The 25,752-nt window shown below is 42.8% G+C and overlaps 1 pseudogene; it reads left to right on the top strand.

The window, feature by feature from the left end:
* Positions 1 to 18,745: 18,745 nt before the first annotated feature.
* Positions 18,746 to 25,463, top strand: LOC101598550 (annotated as a pseudogene).
* Positions 25,464 to 25,752: the final 289 nt, after the last annotated feature.

The raw sequence follows: 25,752 nt of genomic DNA, 5'->3' as shown, positions 1-25,752 counted from the left end.
GCATCCCTTCTTCTTTCCAACTTGCTTTCTACTTTTTTCTTTCTTTTTTAAAAAATGTTATTTCTTGGCTGGAGATATGGCTTAGCAGTTAAGTCACTTGCCTGTGAAGCCTAAGAACTTGTGTTTGACTCTCCAGACAGACCCTATGTAAGCCAGAAACACAGGGTGACACAAGCACAACGTCACGCATGCGCACTGGGTGTCTCTCTCTTATAAAAATACTTTGCAAAAATAAAAAAAAATTATTCATTTGCGAGAGAGAGAAGGGGAGAGCAAGAGAGAGAGGTATACTAGGGCCTCTAACCATTGCAAATGGACTCCAGAGGTGTGTGCCACATGCACCATCTTGTGCATATGGCTTACTTGGGTGCTGGGGAATCAAATCTGGGTCCTTAGGCTTCACAGGCAAGCACCTTAACTGCTAAGCCATTTCTCTAGTCCTATTTATTTATTTATTTATTTAGGAGAGAGGCAGGCAGACAGACAGAGAAAAAGAGAGAGAATGGGCCCACCAGAGCTTCCAGCAACTGCAAACAAACTCCAGATGTATGTACCAACTTGTGCATCTGGCTTACATGGGTCCTGGGGAATCAAACCTGGGTCCTTTGGCTTTGCAGGCAAGTGCCTTAACCACTAAGCCATCTCTCCAGTCCCCCTTTTTATTTTTTAAATTTTAACACTTATTTATTTGCAAGCAGAGAGAAAGACAAAGAGAGTGAATATGGGTATGCCAGGGCCTACAGCGACTGCAAACATACTCCAGATGCGTGTCATCTGGTCTTATGTGGTATACAGAATGTCAAATACACAGAATCAGGAAAGAAATTTCCCACACCTTATAGTTAAAGCACTAAACACACAATACAAAGAAATAGCTATAAGAGAGAAAAGCTATATGAGAGAAACAGCTTGTCACTTTAAAGAATAACATCAGAATTGCATCTTATTTTTCCATGGAAATAAAAGACAGAAAGGCTTAGAATGGAATATTTCAAATATTTAAAGACCATGCATCCCAACCCAAACTACTATACCCAGCTGATATGGAAAGCTGATAGCTGGCAGTATGAATGCATGAACACTAAGCCAAACTCACAGAGCGTACTGGGTAGAATACTGAATATTGATGACATTAATACACTCAATAGAGCAGTGGAGGGAAAAAACTATGACAAAAACTAGAACAGGGCTGGGCTGGAGAGATGGCTTAGTGGTTAAGCACTTGCCTGTGAAGCCTAAGGACCCCATTTCAAGGCTCAATTCCCCAGGACCCACGTTAGCCAGATGCACAAGGGCATGCATGCGTCTGGAGTTTGTTTGCAGTGGCGGGAGGTCCTGGCATGCCCATTCTCTCTCTCTATCTGCCTCTTCCTCTCTCTGTCTGCTGCTCTCAAATAAATAACAACTAAAAAAAAAACTAGAACAGGGCTGGAGAGATATCTCAGTGGTTAAAGTACTTGCCTGCAAAACCTAATTACCCAGGTTTGATTCCCCAGTACCCACTTAAAACCAGATGCACAAAATGGCACCTGCATTTGTTTCTCTTTCTGCAGTGGCAGGAATCCCTGGCACAGCCATTCTCTCTGTCTCTCCCTCTCCTTGCAATTAAATAAACAAAATACCTTTAGTCACAGAACTTGGGAGCAGGAGGATTGCCAGGAATTCAAAGCCTCTCTGAGACTCCATAGTGAATTCCAGGTCAGACTAGGATAGAGTGATAGCTTACCTTCAAAGACAAAACAAACAAACAAACCAATAAACACAAAGCCTTGCTGGAGATATGGCTCGGCCTGCAAAGCCTGATGGCCCAGGTTCAATTTCCCAGTTTCCATGGAAAGCCAGATGCACAAAAATGGCAATGTATCTGGAGTTTATTTGCCATGGCAACAAATAATAGTGCTGGACATAGAGGAATAATTGTAAGATTGTTCAATTTAGAATCCAAACAAGTACTATACATTGTTCATTGGTTGGAATGTTTTATGTTATAGGTGCTCTCTCATTTACTTTTGTTTTTGGCTTTGCAGGCAAATGCCTTAACCACTAAGTCATCTCTCTAGCCCCTAGCTTAATTTTTCAAGAAAAAGATAATATTACATTTACCTGAGCTTGGTATCAAATACACTTAATCCCAGCCCTGGGGGACTGAGACAAAAAGATTACGAGTCCAAAGTTAGCCTATACTCCATAGTGACACCTTGTTTCAAAAATAATAATAATAAACAGACAAGGTGTGGCGGTGCATGCCTTTAATCCCAGCACTCGGGAGGCTGAAGTAAGAGAATTGCTGTGAGTTCGAAGTCAGCCTGAGACTACATAGTGAATTCCAGTTCATTGTGAGCTACAGTGAGACTCTACCTTGAAAAAAAAAAAGGAAAGAAAGAAAAAACTAATAATACTAATGATCACCATCATGTCAAATCCACACATACGTCCAATCCATTTGTTGCCTATTTTTTTTTTTTTTTTTTTTGAACCAGAGCCTTTGTAGCCTCAGGCCAAATCGCTAGGTAGCTTGCTTTGAATTCTCATTGTCCTCCCAAGTACTGCTTGGATTACAGAGATGCACTATTTATTACAGCTGACTAAAGTTTTTATTTATTTACTTTTTGCATTGTGTAACGTGTGTGCTATGCTCCCTCGCACACACACGCAGAAATCAGAAGAGAACCTAAGTATCTCCTCTCACTCAACCTTCACACTTGAACCCAGAGCTTTTATTCTCTGGCCAGACTGGCCGAGCAGTGAGCCCCTGTGCTTCTCTGGCCTCCGCTCCTCACAGGAATGGGGTTGCAGGCATGTGTGGCCATGCTCAACGGTTTGTGTGGGTGCTGGGGAATCAAGCTCAGATGGTCTCAGGCACCCTTAGGCCCGCATGCTTTCATGGTCTCTTAGCCACTGAGTTCTCTCTCCAGAGCAATGTTTTTTGTGTTTTTTTCTTTTCAAATATTTTTTTTTATTAACAATTTCCATGATTATAAAAAATATTCCATGATAATGCCTTTCCTTCCCATGTTTTGTTTTTTATTGGTGTTTCAAGGTAGGGTCTCACTGTAGCCCAGGATGACCTGGAATTCACTATGTAGTCTCAGGATGGCCTCAAACTCACAGTAATACTCCTACCTCTGCCTCCTGAGTGCTAGGATTAAAGGTCTGCACCACCACGCCTGGCTTTAAAGGTTTTATTTTATTCTGCCTATCTATTTGCAAGCATAGAGAAATAAAGAGAATAGAGACAGACAGGATGGTGCACTAGGGCTTCCAGCTGCTGCAAATGGACTCCAGATGCGTGCACCTGTTTGGGAGGGTTCTGGGAATTAGATCTGGATTTAGACTTGGCAGAAAAGTGCCTTAACCACTGAGCCATCTCTCCAGCCCCCAAAGTTTTTATTTTTAATGGCAAATAATAATTGTATATGCTTGTGGTTTGGGGGGGAACATAACAACATTTTGACATAACTATATTATGGAATGATTAAATCAAACTAATTAATATGCCCATCACTTCATAGTCATCACTTTTCTTGTGGGCAAAGACTTAAAATCTGCTCACTTAACAGTTTTGGAATATATATTATTATTAACTATCATCACCATGCTTGCGTAATAGATCTCCAAACATTTTTTTCTAACTGAAACTTAAATCTCCTCAGTTATCTCCACAGAATTAATTACGTAGTTGGTTATGTAATTCAATTAAGCTTATGAAGTGTGTGCCATTCAAGGAAATGGTTCGTTCTTAATCCTAGGGCTTAAACTCAGGCCTCAAACATGTCAGGCAAGTGCTCTATCATTGTGCTGTATACCCCCGCCACTCCCCCTTTTGTAACTTATTGTTTTGAAACAATCTCACAAAGTTGTCCAAGCAGGCCTTCAACTCACGCAAGCTATGCCCAAGCAGGTCAGAACACTGTGCCTTGGCCTATCAGTGGTGAGATTATAGGCATGTGCCACCATGCCCACAGAAATAGTTATTTCTGCAGCCTTGTGCCATGTAACTTGGTATCTTGTTCAACAACGCTTAAGACAGAAAGCTGGTCTGTTATCATTCCTTGGTTAATCAAATCAAATATATTGTGTAGACACTTCTGGTATTTCATGATGTTATGAATAAGCCATGTGGGAGTGTTAGTTTTCATCTATATTTTCTACAGCTCATCATTAGATGAGATAATCTGGGTGGATAAGCCTCATTTGTCTTTCCTTATGGCACACATACCTTCTTCCTTGTACAAAACCCATTTTATCAGGCAGCCATGGGAGTTTGCTTCAGAGAAGGAAACACATTTGATCAAAGCAGTCTCTCAGCCAACTGGAGGCCAGCCTGAGAGACACAGCAACTCCTTTTCTTCACAACAGTCCCAGCAGCAACATCAACCACAGAATTATTCCAGGCTATCAGAAGCACAGGTCAAAACTAACTATGGTGGTCGTGGCGGCAGGGGTTGGGGGATGGAGGAGTGCTGGAGAGATGGCTTAGCAGTTAAGGTGCTTGCCTTTGAAGCCTAAGAACCCAGGTTCAATTCCCCAATACACAAGTAAGCCAGATGCATTAGGTGGTGCATGTGTCTGGAGTTTGTTTGCAGTGGCTAGAGGTCCTGGTGTGCCTATTCTCTCTCTCAAATAAATATTAAAAAAAAAAAAAAAAAAACACCTAACCATGACAACTCAGCCCTTTTATGAGTGGTCAGGGGAAGGTCCATGACTGATTAGACTGGCAGGACATTCTGCTGGAGAGATTGTTCCTCCTGAATTAAGACAAGAATGTAAGGAGAAAGACTTCAGCCCCCATGCCTGTGCCCTTGCTTGCTGCTAGGAGCCGTGTCAGCTAAGTAGCTAATCTCTGTGTGGTTGCTGTTTTGTAACTACAGGGTCACATATGGCTCATGCAGTAAAGACAGAAGAGCACAGAGACGGAAAGTTTCCAGCAGGAAAACAAAGCCACCATCAGTACATGAAGAAGAAAGGGTAGGGCTGGAGAGACGCTTAGTGGTTAAGGCACTTGCCTACAAAGCCAAAGGACCCATGTTTGATTCCCCAGGACTCACATAAGCCAAATGCACAAGGTGGCGCATGCATCTGGAGTTCGTTTGCAGTAGCTGAAGGCCCTGGCACACCCATTCTTTCTTTCTCTGCCTTCCTCTCTCTCTCTCTCTCTCTCTCTCTCAAAAAAAAAAAAAAAAAGGAGTGGGGAGAAGAAGAGTCATTATGGACCATGTTGATGCAAAAGACATGGCTCTCATCTCAAAGGGGATAGGAAACAGCTTATTCTGGAGCCAAATATGAGTGACTATGGCCTGGGAACACAGATTTAGGTTACCCCAAATTCCATGTCCCAACATGTTAACAATTCCATGAAGGTTTTATAGTTACAGAACAAAAGAAAGTCATAAATCAAGGCACTTTTCAAATACATTGGCTGACCGTTGGGTAGGCGGGTTACAGCAAAGCAGGAAAATCCCCTCCATAGCCTTCAGATGCTGTCTGATCACATTCTTAGCCCTTGGGTTGGAGGAAGCTGTGGTCTGTTCATTCCAAAATGGGTGCACCTGATCAACTGATAGTCATGTGGATGCTGGGTCAGACACAGAGGTGGGCAATAAATGGCTATTAAGGAGCTAAAGGTAGCCTAAAGCAATTAGGCTTTGGTCTTGCAACATTCCATCTCTCTGTGATCACAGGAGCTTTATCAGTCCATTCAGCCTTGCTGGAAGAAGGTGCAGCAGATACAGTGCTTTTCTGGGAACTTGAGTTCACAGCGGGGCGGGGTGGCGTACACCTTTAATCCCAGCACTTGGAGGCAGAGGTAGGAGGACCAATGTGAGTTCAAAGCCAGCCCGAGGCTACATAGTGAATTCCAGGTCAGCCTGGGCTAGAGTGAGAACCTGTCTTGGAAAAAAGAGAGAGAGAGAGAGAGAGAGAGAGAGAGAGAGAGAGAGAGAGAGAGAGAGGATATGGGCTCGGGAGGTGGCACAGCAAGTAAGGACTTGTTGCGTGAAAGGAGGACCTGGGTACAATCCCCAGCACCCATAAGCAGCGGGACATGGCTGCACATGCCTGTCACCCAGCAGTAAGGGGGGAGGAGACAGGAGGATCACTGAGGTCTGCTGGTTAGCCAGTCTAAGGGAAGACCAGGGAGCTCATGGTTCAGTGAGAAACTGTCTCAGGGAAATTAGGCAGGAGAGTGATAGAGGAGGACCAGATGTCTTCCTTTGGCCTCCATACTGTGTGCACAGTACATGTACAGCCATCTACACATGCCCATGTGCATACACTGTGCACACACATACTCCATACACGTGTACACCAACAATAGAGGACTTACCACAGGAATTAGTTTTATGCTCACAACTATGAAAAGTGTTGCAAAAATGAAGCTCTGGAAGATTGTTATGGTAGTCCAGAGAACTAGACATCTAACAGTCCACCTTAAGGGCCTGTGTAGGCAAACAACTTGGTCCTGGGAGAGAAGTCTAAGAAAACCAAGTGTGACCAGGTGCCAAAGTGGTACTGCAGAATATGTGCTCATGTAGAGGTTTCTTGAAGCTTGGGAGGTGGTTGTCTGGGCAGCCATCACTGCTGTAAGAGGCTGTTGATGAGCAGACCAGCAGGTGGCAAGAGAGACTAGCTCACAGCGGAGAAGCAGCTGCAGGCAGCTCCCTCCTTCCCCTAGCCTCACAGCGATGGCCTCTGGAGCAGAGTACCTTTAGTTCTAATCACCTCCTGATTTTATTTATTTATTTATTTATTTTGGCTTGTAGAGGTAGGGTTTCACTCTAGTCCAGGCTGACCTGGACTATCAACTATGTACTCTTGTGCTGGCCTCAAACGAATTTCACATGCATGTGCTTCTCTCATTGTATCTGGCTTTATGTGGGTACTGGAGAATAGAATTTGGAATGTCAGGCTTTGCAGGCAAACGCCTTAACAACTGAGCCACCTTTCCAGCCCACTAATCACTTTCTTAATGTTCATGTCAACTCTGTGTCTTAAATTTTACATTTACTTCCAGTGGGAAGGACAAAATAACCTAATTTCACCAGCAATTGAAGCAAAACTCCTATGATCATTTTAAAAATTATTTTTATGTATCTTTGACTCTGTGTGTGTGTCTGCATGTGTCCTTGTGGCACCCCATATGTTTGCTTGTGACAGTGATTGATCATCTGTGGAAGCGAAAGCTGATTGTCAGGTGTCCTGCTCCATCACTCTTCTGCCTTTTTACTTACTTACTTATTTATTTATTTATTTTTCTTAAATGAACTGCAGACACATGCACCACCTTGTGCATCTGGCTTAGATAAGTACAGGGGAATCAAACCTAGGTCCTTTTGCTTCGCAGGCAAGCACCTTAACCACTAACCACTATGCCATCTCTCCAGCCCTTTTTTCTTTTCTTTTTTTTTAAAGGTAGGGTCTCTCTCTCTAGCCCAGACTGACCTAGAACTCACAGCAATCCTCCTATTTCTGCCTCCCAAGTGTTGGGATTAAAGGCGTGTGCCACCACGCCCAGCTTGCCTGGTCTTGTTTTGAACCCAAGTCTCCTTTCATTAATTCTGGAGTATACAGAGCTCCAAAAATTCTCTGGTCTCTACCTCCCTGTGGGAATTCTGGGATTACAGAAGCCCATGGCTGTGCCTAGCTGTTGTACACGCAGATTGGAACTTGCACAGATCCTGTTCACCTCAGGCCTCTGCACAGGAAGCACCCTTCACTATTGAGCTATCTCTAACCTCTGTGATCATTTTGTAGTGTGTGGTTGAATATTAGTAGTGTGTGGTTGGAAATATTATTGGATTTCCACACACTATGAATTTATGCTTGGTATAGTCTCACAACTACAACCATGTAATTGGGATACTGAGGCAGGATCATTGCCATGAGTCACCCTGGCCTCGGTAATGAGTTTCACCAGGACATCTAGGGCCACAGAGTGAGATCCTTCCTCCTACTCACAAAGCAGAATTTAATAAAAGGGACATATTGATCACTAGGTGTTTTTCAAACAAAGCTGGGGATTCAGTGTCACCAGTACACAGTCTACTGTACTGGAATCCTTATATCAAATGCTTGTGTGTGCATGCATGTTCGTGTGGGGGTGGGCACACACATGTGTGCGTGTGCACATTTGCTTGTGTGCTCATGTATATGTGGAGTCCAGAGGTCAATGTCAGGAGTTTTCCTCATTCTCTTCTTACCTTATTTATTTTTATTTATTTATTTATTTATTTATTTATTTGAGAGCAACAGACACAGAGAGAAAGACAGTTAGAGGGAGAGAGAGAGAATGGGCGCGCCAGGGCTTCCAGCCTCTCCAAACGAACTCCAGACGCGTGTGCCCCCTTGTGCATCTGGCTAACGTGGGACCTGGGGAACCGAGCCTCGAACCAGGGTCCTTAGGCTTCACAGGCAAGCGCTTAACTGCTAAGCCATCTCTCCAGCCCCTTATTTATTTTTTTAGTTGCATGTGAGTGTGTGTGTGTGTGTGTGCGTGTGTGTATGTCTCTGTGTATGGGTATGTAAGAGCCTCCTGCTGCTGCAGGTAACACCAAACACATGTATGTGGCTTGAGAATTGAACCTGGGGCCAGCAGGCTTTGCAAGCAAATGTCTTTAAATGCTGAGGCATCTTCCTGCCCCCTAGTTTACTTTTTATTTATTTATTTATTTTTATATTTTTAAAAAATTTTTATTTATTTATTTGAGAGAGACAGACAGGGAGAGAAAGAGAAAGAGGCAGAGAGAGAGAGAGAGAGAATGGGCACACCAGGATGCTCAGCCCCTGCAAATGAACTCCAGATGCATGCACCACCCTGTGCATCTGGCTTACATGGGTACTGGGGAATCGAGCCTCAAACCGGGGTCCTTAGGCAAGTGTTTAACCACTAAGCCATCTTTCCAATCCCCCTAGTTTACTTTTTTTGAGACAGACTTATTTAATCTAGAGCTCACCAGTTCAGCTAGACTAGCTAGCCAGCAAGCTCCAGAGCTCCTTTTTCTTTCTACAAACATTTTAAAGAAAAGACTTATTTATTTATTTAAGGGGGCAGATAAAAAGAATGGGTGCACCAGGGCCTCTAGTCACTGCAAACAAACGAACTCCAGACACATGCTCCACCTTATGCATCAACTGTATGTGGATACTGGGGAATCAAAAGTGTGTCCTTTGGCTTTGCAGGCAAGCACTTTAGCTGTTCAGCCATCTCTGCAGCCCTAGAGCTCCTTTTGTCTTCTCTTCCCTTCCCAGCAACAGCTATGCTGCCATGTCTGTGTTTTCTTTTGGGGGGTTCACAGTGGGGTCTTACTCTAGCCCTGTGTAGTTTCAGGCCAGCCTCAAACTCACAGCCTCCCTCCTACCTTGGCCTCCCAAGTGCTGGAATTAAAGGTGTGCACCACCATGCCTGGCCATGCCTGGATTTCACTCCAAACTCTGTCTTTTAAGCTTTCTGGGCAAGCACTTTGTTCACCAAGGTATCTACCCAGCTCCCTATATGAAACTTGTAACATATATTTTAATTTAATTTCCTTAATTAACCAAGAACCACCTGATATCAGTCATGCTTTACAAAGAAACATTGTCGGGGCTAGACAGATGGCTCAGCAGTTAAGGTGTTTGCCTGAAAAGCCTAAGGACCTGTTATTTTTATTTATTTATTTATTACTAATATTAATATGTTTGGTTTTTTGAGGTAGAGTCTCACTCTAGCTTATATGACCTGGAATTTACTATGTAGTCTCAGGGTGGCCTTGAACTCACAGTGATTCTCCTACCTCTGCCTCCCGAGTGCTGGGATTAAAGGTATGCGCCATCACACCTGGCAAGGACCTGGTTCCCCAGTACCCATGTACAGCTGCTGCGCAAGGTGGAGTATGTGTCTGGAGTCCATTCATTTGCTGTGACTAGAGGCCGTGGTGTGCCCATTCTCTCAATATAAAGTGACCTTCCTTATCTTTCTTGACTAACGTCGGACTAAAGTCTACCCTGTCTGATATTAGGATAGCAACCCCTGCTTATTTTCTAGGCCCATTTTCTTGAAACACCATCTTCCAACCTTTCACCCTAAGATAATGTCTATCCTTTGTAGAAAGGTGAGTTTCTTGGATACAATAAATTGTAGGATCCTGCTTTTTAACCCAGTCTGCAAATCTATGTCTTTTCGTTGGGGCATTGAGGCCGTTGATATTAAGAGATATTATTGAAAGGTGTGTATTTTTGTTTGCCATTTGTGTGTGTGTGTGTGTTTCTGGTTCTACCTGCACTCTCTTCTGTTAACTAGTATTTGAGTACTGCTTGTTTTTCCTAGGTTCCTTATATGTGTGCTTTTCCTTTTCTTCAGCATGGAGGATTCTATCAAGTATTTTCTGTAGAGCTGGTTTTGTCTTCAAATACTCCCTTAACCTGCTTTTGTCATGGAATGTCTTTATTTCTCCATCTATTTGAATGGATAACTTTGCAGGATAAAGTAACCTTGGTTGACAGTTGTTATCTTTCAGAACTTGGAATATATCACTCCAAGCCCTTCTGGCTTTAAAAGTTTGTGTTGAATAATCTGCTGTAATCCTGATGGGCTTGCTTTTGTAGGTAACTTGATTTTTCTCTCTAACTGCTTTCAATATTTTTTCTTTGGTGTGTGTGTTTGGAAGTTTGATTATAATATGGCGAGGAGAGGTTCTTTCTGGGTTTTGTCTGGCTGGGGTTCTAAAGGCTTCCTGTATCTGCATTGGCACCTCTTTCCCAATTTGGGGGAAATTTCCTTCTATGATTTTGTTGAAGACGCCTACTATGCCTCTGGAGTGGAGTTCTTCTCCTTCTACTATGCCCTGAATTCTTATATTGGATCTTTTCATAGTGTCCAGAATATCTTGAAATTCCCACTCATACTTTTCTATAAGTTTGTCTTTCTCTTTGTTGGACTGCATTAGGTCTGCCACCTGGTCTTCTAGCTTAGATATTCTGTCCTCTCCCTCATCCATCCTACTGGTGAGATTTTCTACAGTTTTTTATTTCATTAACTGTGTTCTTCATTGCTAGTAATTCTGACTGGTTTTTCTTTATTATTTCTATTTCCTTATTTATGTCTTGTATTGCCTTCTTTATTTCATGAAATTGGTGTCCTGCATCTTCTTTGATTCCTTTGATTTCCTCTTTAAGTTCCTCTTTGACTCCTTTGATTTGTTCTCTGACTTCTTTGAACATATTTACAATCATTCTTTTGAACTCTTTCTCAGGCATTTCCTCTAACTCTTTCTCACTGGAGGACATTTCTGATGCATTAATACTTTTAGGTGGATTTATATCATCTTGCTTTTTAGTGTTTCTTGTGTTATAATGTATATATTTTTGCATCTTGGATTAAGTTAATGCTTGGATTTTCTAGATAGCTGTGTATTCTTAGCTGTATCAATTGATTTGGTGTAATATATTTTCAGGGTAGGACCTTAAGGTGTTAGGTGTGGCTCTTAAGACTCTCAGAGTATCTACAAAGATGTTCTTAGGGGTTGAGTTTCCCTGCTATAGGAGTACTCAAGCAGGCTGAGTGGAACAAAATACAGGTAGATTCTAAAATTTAACTAAACACTGTACACATTCAATCAAAAACAGCCCCAAGTATGTATGCAAGAGTAGTTATTATAATGACCAGATCCTCTATCAACAAAGAGGTTAAGATTTCTGGTCTGTTGAGGGATCCAAGTCAGCTTGCGACCAAGTGAGACCCTTCCCTGGTGCAATCCCAGTTACCTTGGATGATTTTGGTCTCAGTCAAGTTGCTGCCTGGGTCTTCGGGCTGCTGTTCTGATTTCTGGAGCTGGGCACTTGCTTTTCCTGTGGGGCCAACCGAGCCTGGCAAGTGTGGCCCTGCAGATCAGTTCCCCTGCTGCTGGAACTGCTGCTGCTCAAGCTGCCCCTGCTGGGACTGTAGCCACTGCTACTGAAGGTGTTGCTGCTGGAGCCACCGCTGCTGCTGCCTCTGCTGCTGCTGTAGCTGCCACTGCTGGAGCCACCACTGCTGCTGAAGCTGCTGCTGCTGTGTCCACTGCCACTGCTCCCCCTGAAGCTGCTGCTGCCGAGTCTGCCGCTGCTGCCACTCCTGGGTCTGCTGCTGCTGGGGCCGCTGTTACCAGTGCTGGAGCCGCTGATGTTGCTGCTGAACTCTGCTCCTGCTTGGGTCCCGCTGTTGGCGTGGCCGGGTCCCGGGCTGCTGTTCTGTTCGCCGTAGCTGGGCTCAGGCGGTGGGGTAGGGGAGGGAGCCGCGGCTGCTCTGGTTGTCTCGCTGTTCCACGTGTGCTTCTACCTCGCGGTCTGCTCCACCGTTGCTCACTGCCGCTCTCCCCTCACGTTTCCCGAGTTGCGGAGAGCGCGGTGTGAGGGGAAAATCCCGCACCTGGCTTTTCCTGCGGCTCGAGCCGAGTCTGGCGGTTTTCTGCTGAGCCGCGGCCGTGGCGGTTGGCCGAGCTGCCGGAGCCGCTGTTCCCGCCTGTGCAGGCTCTGGACGCTCTGGAACTCTTCTACTTCTCCACTGCCACTTCAATTTCCTATACACCTCACTTTTTAGTAAAAGTGTGTATTTTGCTGAGTTTTTTTTGGTCTTTTTCCCCCCTAGGCTGCTTTGGCGTGGTACCTACGCCGCCATCTTAACCAGAAGTCTCCCCCATTCTCTCTCTATATATCTATATCTGCCTCTTTCTCTTTTTTATGCTCTCTCAAATAAATAATGTTTTAAAAAAGAATCATGTCTCAAAGAAGATAGGAATATTTTTTTTCTGGATTTTCTATAGTCAACTGCTGTAGAACTTAATTGAAATGCAGCTTTGTCTGATCGTCAAGGTGGATAGCAATCTCCATAGTTTCCAGGCTGACATTGTGCTAGACCAGAGGAGGCTTGAAGTATTAATAAGACCATTAGACAAACAAAACTGTCAGCGGTATTTAGCTTGATGTTTGCTGTTCAAACTTTGACAATATATTAAAGAGAAAATTTGTGACTGGGGAAGAAAACTATGCTAAAAACAAAAAGTACCCCAACATGGAGTTATAATTTGTTGTTCTATTTCTTTTTTCTTTTCTTTATCATTATCATTATTATTTGAGTTAGGGTCTTGCTCTACTCCAGGCTGACCTAGAATTCACTCTGTAGTCTCAGGGTGGCCTTGAACTCATGGTGATCCTCCTACCTCTACTTTTTGAGTGCTGGGATTAAAGGCGTGCATCACCAGGCCCAGCTTTTCCTTTTCTTTTGATTTTTTTTCTTTATTCTTTTCTTTTTCTTTCTTTTCTTTTCTCTTTTTACTTTTTTTTTATTTTTTAAACTTTGTTTGTTTATTTATTTATTTGAGAGCAACAGACAGAGTGAGAAAGAGGCAGAGAGGGAGAGAGAATGAGCACACCAGGGCCTCTGGCCACTGCAAACAAACTCCAGATGTGAGCGTCCCCTTGTGCATCTGGTAAACTTAGGTCCTGGGGAATCGAGCCTCGAACTGGGATCCTTAGGCTTCACAGGCAATCACTTAATGGCTAAGCCATCTCTCCAGCCCTCTTTTCTTTTTTTTTTTTTTCTTTTTGAGGTAAGGTCTCATTCTATCTCAGGATGAGTGGAACTTGTTCTGTAGTCCTACACTGGCCTTGAACTCACAGAGATCCTCCTACCTCTGCCCCCCAAGTGCTGTGATTAAAGGCATGCACCACCATGCCTGGCTGTTGTTCCCTTTCCCTTTCACCACACAAGACATTTCCATAAAGTAGCAGAGGGTACGACAGGGATGAGGAGTGCTATCTGCTTCATTCATTTCTCAAATCTGCTTCTGGATGTGGTCTCTGGATTGTATGTGGACAGTCCAAGTTGGTCCTCCATCCTTTTGCTACACAAATCAGGTCTCTCAAATCCTCAACTTTTTAAAAAAATACTTTATTTTTATTTATTTGTTTAAGCGAGTGAGAGAGAGAAAGAAATAGAGCAAGAGAGAGAGAGAATGGGAGTGTCAAGGCCTCTAGCCACTGCAAAGGAACTCCAGATGCATGTGCCATCATGTGCATCTGCCTTACATGGGTACCAAGGAATTGAACCTGGGTCCTGTACAAGGTGGCACGTGTGTCTGGAGTTTGTTTGCACTGACTAAAGGTCCTGGCACACCCATTCTCTCTCTCTCTCTTTCTTTTTCTCTCTCTGCTTCTTTCTCTAAAATAAATAAATAAAAATAAATATTTAAAAGAAGAAATAACGTGATTCATAGAAGTAATGGCATGTATTTTGTTAAAGATTTCTAGCAATCACTCTATTGCTTGTGTCCTTATGATATGTGAGCAAAACACAACACATCCAAAGAATGATACTATCAGGAAACATCCATAGAATATATCCATAGAACACATGCATAGAATGATACCATCAACAAACATGCATGAGAACACATGCACAGAATACATCCATAGAATGATACTGTCCAGAAACACACATCAGAACACATTCACAGAACAAATCCACAGGATACATCTGAGATGGTTAAGTTTGTGTCAACCTGGTCTGTCTAGGAATTCACAGACATTCCTCATAAATGGGTCTCTGAGGTTGCTTCCAGGAAGGATTAACTAAAAAGGAATCTTTCCCCCAGGGTGAGCCCTTCCCCCAGAATGGGCGGCCCCTCTAGGAGGGGAGCCTTTATCAAAAGAAGTTCTGGGAAGGTCTTCTCCTCCCCTCCCACCTGGCTGTGAGTGCTGCTTGCTGTTTTGCTGCATTCCAGTGTAGACTGAAGACCAGATGGACTGAAGATCAGTATCTCTCCAGGACACCTCCAGGCATTCAGTGCCGGATTGGTACTGCTGAGGCATCCAGCCTCATGGACTGAGCAGCTACCAGGTTCCTTGATTCTCAGGCCTGTAATCTGCTGTTATTGGACTGTCGTAAACTAATCCAATAAATTCCTTTTTAATACAATTCATTCTATCAGTTCTGTTCCTCTAGAGAACCCTGACTAATACAACATCCACACAATGATACCGACAAGAAACATGCATCAGAAGATTGCTAGGTGGACTGCTTTGATTGAAGATTTCACTATAATACTTTCAGAAATTTCTAGATAGGGACTGTGATGACTTGTTTCCTTTATATGTGTGTCTAATGTTCTTCAAATTTTTATAATAAAATGCATTACTTTTTATCAAAGTGCAAAAAAGACATTATGATTTTATATTCAAATCAACAAAACATCATCTGGGCCTTTCTTTGGTCACTTTTTTTTTGTTATTTGAAAGTTATAAAACACTGTGACATGGCAAAAGGTACAAAAATAAAAAAGTATTTATTGTGCATCTTGCTTTTATGTAGGTACTGGGGAATCAAACCCAGGCCAACCCAAACTGTCAGGCTTTACAATCAAGTGCCTTAAACCACTGAGCCATCTCCCAGCTCAAAAGGCATTTATATTATTTATATTTAATTTTGGTGTTTCAAGGTAGGGTTTCACTTTAACCCAGGCAGACCTGGAATTCACTATGTAGTCTCAGAGTGGCCTCAAACTCACAGCGATCCTCCTACCTCTACTTCCCAAGGGCTGGGTCTAAAGGCACACACCACTATGCCAAACCTAAAAAGTTCCCATTAATTTGTATCAGCTTCCTGTGCCCCCCCACCCCACCACCTCTTGGTTTCTCTGAAAAGCATGAGAACCTGAGTTTGACCCCAATAATCCATGTCGTAACGCATGCACAATGTGGTGGCACACAATAGCAGCCCCTGCACTGGGGAGGCAGAGATAGGAGGATCCCCGAAGCTCTATCTTCAGGGACTATCTAGTTTCGGTTCCTCACTGAGCTCCAGGGAAATGAGAGACCTACCTCAAAAAGGTGGACAAACATTCCTGAGTGTGACACCCAGGCTTTCTGAGTTTTACATGTTTACTTAATGTTTTATTATAATGTGTGCAAAATATATGCCCACAAAAGGAAAAGTGGGTGTGGGCTAATCAAAATCTAAGAGGGTATGAATAAATCATATGGAAACCTACTTTTTTGGACAACCCAAAATCCATAGCACACTCAGAAGCTATAGATTATTACTAGAAAATTTTCAGTGCCAAGGATGGGATACCTTGTAATGAGTTGTTGGCCAGGGAGGTCTCTGATGCCCCCAAAACATTACAGGCCGTTGCCAAGCCTCTTAGTTTCCCACCAGGAATAGATAGTAAGACCCTATTGCTGAAGGTTCCACATACTTGGATTGCAGGGTCACTGAGAAATCCTGCTGGAGCTGAGTTAAAAACCTCCCCTGTGTAGACCAACTGACAGAAAGCTGGAAAAAGCTATGCTGCATGTAGTTCCATGCAAGATAGAGAAATCACCAGTGGAGACAAACAGCAGTAGACACAGCAAGACTTAAATTTGGCCAGCCAGGCCAAATGAGCCAATAGGTGCAATAGTGGCATGTCTGTTATGGGGGTAACCAACTGCTCTCTAGTTGTACTGGAGGCTTGCTCCATGGGAGGTAATGCATGTCTGATATGAAAACCTATGAAGGGGAAGTCATGAGCCCTAGGGGTGTAACCTCTGCTGGTGTCTGCCTAAATGTACGCTATGCTCACCAAACTGCCCAGTAACCACTTCTCTTAATGGTCTCACCCATATATTTATGCTACTTTCATTTTTGGTTAGAGAAGCTTCTCTTTTCAGATGGTAGTGACTTTGAGATGACTCAGAAGCACCATAGTGCTAAGAAGAAGTGACAGAGGAGTGCTCAGCACCGAAACATCTCTATCACACCTTCAAAGGCTCAGGGCCCATTACGGAAAAGGTGGCAGAGGAATGTAAGAGCCAAAGGAAGGGTAGGACTCCTTACAGTGTGCTCTTCCAGACACAAAATGGCCTAGATATCCATGACCTTGCAGTGCCTGATACTACACATGACCATCATAATGAGAGGAAAAGATGATGACATCTAAATAAAAGAGAGACTGATTGAAAGGAAGAAGCATTATGATGGAGAGTGGAGTGGCAAAGAGGAAAGTGGGGGGAGGGAGTTACCATGGCTTACAATTATGGAAGTTGTCAATAAAAAGAAAAAATATAGGTATACATATTTTATTATTATTTCACATATATGCCTGAGATCATAGATATATGTGTGTATATCTAAATGTAATATAAGGGCTGGAGAGATGGCTTAGTGGTTATAGTGCTTGCCTGTGAAGCCTAAGGACCCGGGTTCAATTCCCCAGAATCCACCAGATGCACAAGGTGATGCTTGCAAATGGAGTTTGTTTGTAGTGGCTAAAGGCCCTGGCATACTCATTCTCTCTCTCTACGTCTTTCTGTCTCTCTCTATCTCAAATAAAATAAAATAAATGTAAAATACATATTTTATGAAGAATATATATTATATTCATGTTGCAATGAGCAATACTTTTAAAAAAATATTTTATTTTTTATTTATTTGAGGGAGAGAGAGAGAGAGAGAAACAGGGAAAGAGAGATTGAAAGAGAGAGAATGGGCACACCAGAGTCTGCAGCCACTGCAAACAAAGTCCAGATACATCACCATGTGCATCTGGCTTATGTGGGTCCTAGGGAATCAAACCAAGGTCCTTTGGCTTTGCAGGCAAGTGCCTTACTTGCTAAGCCATCTCTCCAGCCCAGTACTTCTTGATTTTAAGAGAAAAACAAAAGTTGGGTGTGGTGGTGTATACCTGTGATCTAGGAACTTAGAAAGCAAAGGGTGACAGAGAGAGGGTCTGAGGTGGCCGGGCAACTTAGTGAGACAGAGACAAGGTTTGAGGCAGCTACCATAGTGAGACTCTGTCTCAAAAACAAGCAAACAAAGAACCATTTAACACCTGAACACAAGTTTGCTGACAGAGCATTCTTTTTTTTTTTTAAATTTTTTTAAAATGTTTATTTTTTTCTTAGCATTTTCCATGATTATACAAAAATATCCCATGTTAATTTTCCCCCTTCCCCCACAAGAGCATTCTTTTTGTAAATATTTAAGTTCCTAATTCACTTATACACTGTTTTCAAACATGAATATCTGAAGCTCATCTATTTTGAAAGTTATCTACCCAACGTGTTCTGATGTACACGAAGCATGAAATGACTGTAGCTTGGAACACACCTTTAGCAAGTGTAGAGACTGGTATTTTCTTACATTGTGAACATTTCTCTGTGCAATCACAAAATTGAATTTTTTTTTAAAGTTTTTCGAGATAAGGTTTCATTCTGGCCCACGCTGACCTGGAATTCACTACGTAGTCTCAGGGTGGCCTCGAACTCATGGCGATCCTCCTACCTCTGCCTCCTGAGTGCTGGGATTAAAGGCGTGCGCCACCACACCCAGCTACAAAATTGAAATTTTATACTGATAAATGTAAAGATAATTACATAAGGGAATTAGGGCCCCTGTTGGCCCTTATACTCTGATATGTATTAGTCATCCAACATTGACGTATAACATTTTTGCCATCCACGCTCCTACTTAAAGTTCACTGATGTCCCAGGGAGTAAAAACAGTGATGCATTAGCACCAAGCAAAGGTCTGGATTCAATGATAAAATATATTTTCTATTACTTTTTTTGGCATTTGGAGGACGTTTGATTATATTATCTATAAAAAGGAAAAAGAAAAAAGGGGTAAAAAAGGAAAGAAAAGAAACATATCTGACCCAAAGTAAAGCTATCAAAAATTAACAGAACAAGAATATAATTATCCTAGTATTTATATTCTAGTGAGAGAGATGTTAAACCTTCACAGTGGAAAGTGATGAATGTGTTTTCCACAGCTATGAAAACTGTAGACTTGAAGCACAATTTCCAGAGAAATTTCAAAAGAACACATTTAACTTCTGATGTCAATAACTCGGAATCTGTGTTCTGGGTGAGGAGGGACAGAATAATTGACTGTGTTCTCATTTTCTGAGATAAAATGCTAACCAACATTTTTTTTAGGTTCCACTCAGCATTTTACAATTAAATGTGTCTTTATTGAAGTCACCTCATGCCCATTAAGCCAAGGATGAGATATGAGTGTACTCAATGTTTCCATCTGTTTTAAGATAATTAACACAGACAAGTTCGGTTTTTTTTGTTCATTTTTATTTATTTATTTGAGGTGACAGAGAAAGAAAGAGGCAGATAAAGAGAGAGAGAGAATGGGCGTGCCAGGGCTTCCAGCCACTGCAAATGAACTCCAGACGCCTGCACCCCCTTGTGCATCTGGCTAACGTGGGTCCTGGGGAATAGAGCCTTGAACCAGGGTCCTTGCGCTTCACAGGCAAGAACTTAACTGCTAAGCCATATTTCCAGCCCTTTTTTTCTCTTTTAAATAAAACATTCATTAACTGTTTGCTTTGGGGTGTAACTATCCCTAACTGACAGTGTAATTTCTACATTTACAACTTACAAAACCTCAACTAGAATACTGACCCAGTTAATATGCATTATCTTTACCAAGTTTTTCTTTTCTGTTTTTTCTTTTCTTTTCTTTTTCTTTCTTTCTTTTTTGTTTTTGTTTTCCAAGGTAGGGTCTTGCTCTAGCCTAGGCTGACCTGGAATTCACTACGTAGGCTCAGGGTGGCCTCGGACTCATGGCAATACTGCTACCTCTGCCTCCCAAGCACTTGGTTTAAAGGTGTGCTCCACCATACTTTACCAAGCTTTCTATTTATGTAGGGCTGGAGACATGGCTTAGTGATTAAGGTGCTTGATTGAAAAGATTAAAGAACCAACTTCGATTCCCCAGTACCCACATATAGCCAGATGCATGTGTCTGGAGTTTGTTTGCAGTGGCTAGAGGTCTTGGTGTGCCCATTTTTTCTCTCTCTCTCATAAAGAAATGAATAAAATATTGGGCTGGAGAGAGGGCTCAGTGGTGAAGGCACTTGCCAGCAAAGCCTAACCCCCCATGTTCAATTCCCCAGTGTTCACGTGGAACCAGATATACAAAGTAGCACATGCGTTTGGAGTTCATTTTTAGTGGCTGGAGGCCCTAATATGCCCATTCTCTCTGTCTGCTTTGCTTCTCTCTATCTCCCTCTCTACTTGCAAGTAAATAAATAAATATTTTAAAAATTAAGGAGCTGGAGAGATGACTCAGCAGTTAAGGCACTTGTCTGAAAAACCTAATGACCTGGGTTCAATTTCCCAGTACTCAGTGGTGCATGCATCTGGAGTTTGTTTGCAGCGGCTAGAGGCCCTAGAGTACCCATTCTCTTTCTCTCCCTCTCCCTCCTGGGCCCCTCCTGTGTGTGTGTGTGTGTGTGTGTGTGTGTGCATGTCTTCCTATAGCTTGGAAGGTCATAGACATCACAAGGAAGTTTCCACTGTCTTTTGGCTGAACAGAGACATTATGCCTATCAAGTAGCCTTCTAAGTGTATATGTTTAAGCTCTTTGATTAATAGATTAATGTTGTCACTTTGGGTTAGAGAATCTTCTTTTTACAGATGGTGACAAACACTAGAGACCCAATACTCATCAAAATGACAAGAAGATGAGAATGTCCAGGGCTCAGCACTAGAGAAGTCATCTCTGTCACATACACATTGCAGAAGCAGTCATGGAAAGAACATGAGTGCTGCTCTCACTGCTAGCTTGAGAACCTTCTCTAGGGACATGGAGGTAGACACTGAGGAGACTCAAAACTCAACAAAGCAGAAAACGAGAGGCTGCTGAGAGCTCAACACTGAAGGACATTTTCTACCACACCCTCCAAGACTCAGGAACATTGCAGAAGTGGGGGGAAGAAACTGTCAAAGTCACAAGGTGGGAAGGTATACTACTGTGAAGCACCAGCCTGTCAATACAGACCTACTGGTACATTCATGACCCCACAGTGATTATGGATACTTGGGGTAGGGAACAGAGAAAAGGAACCAAAAGAGGATAACTTGATGGGAATATGACCAATTTAAAGCATGTTCATGTACTAAAATTATTGATAAAATTATTTTTTAAATGATAATATCCCCCTGAGAACATACAGAATCCTACCTCTAAGGGGTAGTAACAGCAATAAGGGATTTATTTGCTTCAACCGATAACTTTCCAACATTGACAACTGAAAAGCAATCATAACCATACTTATTGGATTTGCTGATTTTCAGCAGTTGAAGCTGTAATTTAGAGAGAGGGCTGTAATTTGGAGAGATGGCTTAGCGGTTAAGCGCTTGCCTGTGAAGCCTAAGGACACTGGTTCGAGGCTTGATTCCCCAGGACCCATGTTAGCCAGATGCACAAGGGGGTGCACACATCTGGAGTTCGTTTGCAGTGGCTGGAGGCCCTGGAGCCTCCATTCTATCTGTCTCTCTGCCTCTTTCTCTCTCTGTCTGTCCCTCTCAAGTAAATTTAAAAAATAAAAAATAAAAATAAAACAAAATTAGAGAGAGCAGTAAACACATTGAATAATGAATTGACTGAATGTGCTATGTATGTTTAATCCCCAAATCTATATGGATATTTATTAATCAGTCTTACTTTGTAAAGTTTTACTTGTTTGCTATTTGTTTGTTTTTCAAGGAAGGGTTTCACCCTAGTCCAGGATGACCACGAACTCATTCTATAACCCTGGGCTGGACTTGAATTCACAATGATCCTCCTGTCTCAGCCTCCCAAATGCTATGATTGCAGGCATGAATTGCTGTGCTCAATGAATAGCTATGCCTTTTATTTCATATTTTGTGAATGCAATGAATTCTACACAAACCAGTGGTAGATAAGGCACTTACAGCCAAAATGTGCTGCTGCTGCTTTGTCTACCTTGGGTTGCTTGATGCAGTCCTCCCAGGTGTTTACATCCTACTATCTGAAGTTGAGCTTAAGATGGCTTAACAATAAAAACATCTTAGCAAATGTGCATAAGAAGTTTAGGAAGCCAGGTGTGGTGGCTCACACCTTTAATCCCAGTACTTGGGAGGCAGAGGTGGGAGGATTGCCATGAGTTCGAGGCCACCCTGAGACTCCATAGTGAATTCCAGGTCAGCCTGGGCTACAGTGAGACCCTACCTCGAAAAACCAAAAAAAAAAAAAAAAAAGAAGAAGTTTAGGAAGATTTAAGTGGTTAAAAGCACTTGCTTGCAAAGCCTGATGACTCAGGTTCAATTTCCCAGTACCTACCTAAAGCCAGACACACAAAGTGGTGCATGCATCTGAAATTTATTTGCAGTAGATAAATTAATTAGTTTTAAAAAGAAGTTTGCCAGGTGTGGTTCACACTTAAAAAATAGTTATTCTTACTTTTTATTTATTCAAGAGAAAGAAAGATGAAGAGAGAGAGAGAGAGCAAGCATGCCAGCTCCAGCTACTGCAAATAAACTCCAGATGCATGCATGACCTTGTGAATCTGACTTAGGTGGGTCCTGGGGAATTGAATCTGGGTCCTTTGGCATTGCAGGCAAGCATCTCAACTGCTAAGCCATCTCTCCAGCCCCATGGTCCACACCTTTAATCTCAGCACTTGGGAAGGAGAGGTAGGAGGATCCCAGTGAATTGGAAGCCACCCTGAGGCTACATGTGAATTCCAGATCAAATCAGCCTTGGCTAGAGTGAGACCCTACCTTGAAAAAAAAAAAAAGAAACAGAAGTTTAGAAAGATTTAATTTTTCAAATGTTTTATGTGTGTGTGTGTGTGTGTGTGTGTGTGTGTGTGTGTGTGTGTTAGACAGAGAAAGAGAGAGGCACACAGAGAGGGGCTAGAGAGTTGGCTTAGCCATTCAGGCACTTGCTTGCAAAGCCAAAAGATCTCGGTTCAATTCCCCAGGGCCCTCATAAGCCAGATGCACAAGGTGGCGCATGTGTCTGGAGTTCGTATGCAGTGGTTGGAGGCCCTGGTGTGCCCATTCTCTCTCTCTCAAATAAATAAATAAATAAATAAATAAATAAATAAATAAATAAGTAAAAAAAAAAATTTAAGCCGGGCGTGGTGGCGCACTCCTTTAATCCCAGCACTTGGGAGGCAGAGGTAAGAGGATCGCTGTGAGTTCGAGGCCACCCTGAGACTCCATAGTGAATTCCAGGTCAGCCTGGGCTAGAGTGAAACCCTACCTCGAAAAACAAAAACAAAAAAAAAAAAAAAATTTTTTTAAATAAAGAGGTATACAGATAGAGAACGGGTGCACAGTGGATGCACCAGGACCTCTAGCCACTGCAAACGAACTCCAGATGCATGTACCACCTTGCGCAACTGGCTTACCAAGAGTACTGGTGAATCAAACCAGGGTCCTTAGGCTATTCAGGCAAGCACCTTAACACCTAAGCCATCTCTCCAAACCAAAATATAAATTTTCAAATCATATTTTTAGAGCTGGAAATGGTGGTCCACGCCTTTAATCCCAGCACTCAGGGGCAGAGGAAGAAGGATCACTGTGGGTTTGAGGGCAGCCTGAGACTACACAAGGAATTGCAGGTCAGTCTGGGCTAGAGTGAGACCCTACCTCAAAAGCAAAAGCAAAAGCAAAACCAAACAAAAAATGTCCCCTCTTCAGAGATGGCTCAGCAGTAAGGCAATTGTCTGCAAAGCCAAAAGACCCAGGTATGACTTCCTGGGACCCACATAAGCCAAATGCACAAGGTGGCGCATGCATCTGAAGCTCATCTGAAGCAGTGGCTGGAGGCCTTGGTGTGCCCATACTCTCTCTCGCTCCTCCTTTGCCTCTTTCTCTTGCTCTATATCTCTTAAATAAACAAATAAATATAAATAATTAAAAATATTTTTATTCATTCATTTGAGAGAGACAGAGACAGAGACACAGAATGAATGAGTATGGGCAAGCCAGGGCCTCCAGCCACTGCAGGGCTGTACATAGGTGCTGGGGAATAAAACCTGGGCCATCAGGCTTTGTAAGCAATCGCCTCCAACCACTGAGTCCATCTCTCCAGCCCAATTAAATTTTTTTTAATTTAACATTTTATTTTTTTAATTTAAATTTATTTTTTATTGAGAGAGAAGGAGAGAAAGAGACAGAGAAGAAGCTAGGAGAGAGAGAATGGGCAATTCATGCTATCCAGCCACTGCAAACAAAATCCAGACACATGAGCCACCTAGTGTACCTGGCTTACATGGGTACTGGGGAATCGAACCTGAGTCCTTTGGCTTTGCAGGCAAGCTCCTTAAACGCTAAGCCATCTCTTCAGCCCCAAGTTGTACTTCTTGATCATTATTTTAGCAAAAATGTTTGCTACAAAGAGGGTCCGGGATCACTTCCAGCCTGCTCCCACCTCCTCTCGTTCTCATGTCAATGGTAGGCGGCAGTGTCTGAGCTAGACGCAGATCACTGCTGCCGGCCCTGGAGAAGAGTCTTCTGTCCCCTGTTTCTGCTTGTGACCAGTGCTGGAGCTGGACAGCATGTTTGCGGGGTGTAAACCAGTACATCCAGCAGACCAAGCCACTCACCCTGGAGCACCCAATCAACCTGCATCCTCTTACTAATTATACATTTTGGTACAAAAGAGTCCTTACGAGAAAGACTGCTCTGTGGAAGCCAGATTCCAGCATGCGAGGGAGGAGTGTGGTAAAATTGGCATGAAGGGGTTGGACCCAGATTTGATTCCCCAGTACCCATGTAAAGGCAGATGCACACGGTGGTGCATGTGTCTGGAGATTATTTGCAGTGGCTAGAGACCCTGACACACCCTTTCTCTCTCGCTTTCAAACAAATAAAAATAAAACAATAAAAGACACCTAAAATTGGCATGAGGAGGACTTTAGAATGGGTTTTGATTGTACATGAGCATCAGCTACCCCATGTGTTACTGCTCCAGCTGGGAACGACTTTCTTCAGATTACGTGGTGGTGAATTTAATGCAGGAGAGGATGAAGTTGAAGGACCAAAGAGCGCTCAGTGACCGAGTGACTGGTCATCACAATGGAGTCCTGCAAGACTGGGTCATAGATGACTTCATTGGTAACTGATGGTGATCAACTTTTGAACCGCCTCAGTACCCATATGTGGTGGTTTGATTCAGGTGTCTGCCATAAACTTAGGTGTTCTGGGTGCTAGGTTCCCAGCTGATGGAGACTTGGGAATTAACGCCTCTTGGAGGTAGTGTGTTGTTGCGGTGTTATATCCAGTGCCCCCTTGCCAGTGTGTGGCACACTCTCTTGTTGCTATTGTCCACCTGATGCTGGCCAGGAGGTTATGTCCATCCTCTGCTCATGCCATCATTTTCCCTGCCATCGTGGAGCTTCCCTTCAAGTCTGTAAGCCAACCTCTTTTTCCCCACAAGCTGCTCTTGGTTGGGTGGTTTCTAACCAGCAATGTGAACCTGACTGCAACACCATATATTCCTGCACATATTACAAAACACAAAGAACATAAGAAGTTGTTTCTTATTTAGCTTCAAGAAAAAAACCTTCTTCGCAGTTCCTAAAAGTTATAAGCTGGTAGCTGCACCACTGTTTGAATTTTGTGACAATGTACCAGGATATGGACCCATTATTTCTACTCCTCCTCAGCTTCTAAGCAGGTTCAATTTTATATACAACTAAATTCCTGTGCAGAGAAGTACAAGAAATCGTCTCTGTGAGCACAGCTGAACACAGCATAGAATGTGGGGAAGGCTTTGGTTTCCTCTTCCCAGTCCCTAAACTGCCACCTCCCTCTGGTGTTTGAATAGCAGACATAATAGGAAGAACCAGATTGTGCTCTAAACAAATGTGATAATGTTTATTACCTTTTGGTTTTGCCCATATCTTCTTTTTTTTTTTCGCCCATACCTTTTTTTTATACAACATTAAGGAAAGTGAACTTTATGTTTGTGGTTTTTAATTTCTCATT

Source organism: Jaculus jaculus, chromosome 8 (assembly GCF_020740685.1).
Source record: "Jaculus jaculus isolate mJacJac1 chromosome 8, mJacJac1.mat.Y.cur, whole genome shotgun sequence".
Taxonomy (NCBI): Eukaryota; Metazoa; Chordata; class Mammalia; order Rodentia; family Dipodidae; genus Jaculus; species Jaculus jaculus.
The sequence above is the reverse complement of the archived record's forward strand: the minus strand, read 5'-3'. Positions and strand labels throughout refer to the sequence as shown.